Genomic DNA, 1,791 nt, shown 5'->3' with positions numbered 1-1,791 from the left:
CACGCAATGCAAGGTCAACCGCTGGATAGTTGTTGAGGCAGGGCGCGGTGAATATTGTAAGAATATGAATGCATGCTCAAGTGTACGCGCGCATAAAGCAGGATATACTCATATAATATTGCAAACATGTTTGTTCAATTGCATATATGCGTCCAGGCACATCAATACATTTGCTTTAAGACATAACCGCTCATGCAATCCGTACGCAGACACATACCATAAACTCATGCTCGTATAAATATACAGACCCATATCCAATCGAAGGCGTTTGCTTACGTACATCCATGCCAATCGCTCGAACTGTGCACAACCAGTCAGAGTGCACTTACCATGATACAGAGCGTGATGCAGTAACTCCACACGAGTATAAAGAATCCGGCTGGATTAAATAAACACGTCTGTCCGATGTAACGCAAGCGATACTTAATGCCCGCCAACCCCTGAAAGGCGTCGATCTTTTTATCCCTATTTCGCCTTCGTCTTAAACCGGTACGCATACCCGGTCCATTCTGTCCAGGTGCCGTTTCGGTACTCATACCTGCATCACTGGCTCTGTGTACAAAGCTCTGCGACATGTCTGGCGAGCCTGAGATTTAACACGTGATGTGCACAAGATAAGTATATGAACACAGATTCATGTGATAAATTTGAGAGTTTGTGAAGATATATTTGTGTAGATGCAGATTTTGAATACACATGAAAATACAGATTTGAAATAAATATTGATAAGTCCAAGGACGCTTAGGTTTGACGTCCATGGCATGTGTGAAAGCTGTATATATCAAGATAAAATTAAATGTAATCCATTTTGGGAGATATGAAGATATACGTATGAAGATACAGATATTGAATATACATATGAAAGTATAGATATAGTACATACATTAACAATTTAGATACATATAGGACGGGCGTGCAAAAAAAAAATGGAAGTACGCAATATAGGTATAAAATCAAGTATAAAATATACACATAGAAGTTCGAATATAACCTGAACATGCACAGGTGCAAAAGGCCACGAGGTGGCTGTGTGGGGCCGACATGTATTGGAATCGTGATACTGCAACTAAAGTGCAGTGGGTGTGTATGGTGTGCACGAGTGGTAGGCGATCATGTGGGAGTACTATTGCACTACGATCAACTACAAGCATTTAGTTTACACGTGCTATCAGTAGGCGATAGAGTGAGGCTCACAAAGACCTCGCCTACAGTGGGAGCATATTTCGTATAGATCTCTACAGCTTAAATATAAATCTTCTCCCAAACAACCCATATGCCACGATCATCAAGATCCTTAACCGGTCGTGCAGTGTTGAAATCTTCAGGTCTCGAATAGTATAACGATATACATCTCTTTACGATGCAAAACATGGGCGACCACTCCGAAACACACAACGCATCAAACCCAGAGAATAAACTTGAGTAGAGTAACAATCCGATATAAACGAGAAATCAGACATGTGAGGTTCACAATATAAAAACAACCCAAAAATCGGGTGATATCGCATCCCACCGTTTGCACTATCATCTGTCAATAGACCCCGAGGTATGCGCATGATACCAACGTCCCTAGGCAAATATAGTCCAGAGCGTGCCGTTTGCATGCTAACATTCAAAGTGACAACGACTGCTCACATATATATATATATATATATATATGTATGTATGTATACATAATATATATTTATATATATATATGTATATATACATAACATGTATTTATATATATGAATATATATATATATATGTATATATATATATGTAATAAAAATATGTATATATATATATATG

The sequence above is a fragment of the Sphaeroforma arctica genome (genome assembly GCF_001186125.1).
Source record: "Sphaeroforma arctica JP610 unplaced genomic scaffold supercont1.272, whole genome shotgun sequence".
In the NCBI taxonomy this organism is placed as follows: Eukaryota; class Ichthyosporea; order Ichthyophonida; genus Sphaeroforma; species Sphaeroforma arctica.
The sequence above is the reverse complement of the archived record's forward strand: the minus strand, read 5'-3'. Positions refer to the sequence as shown.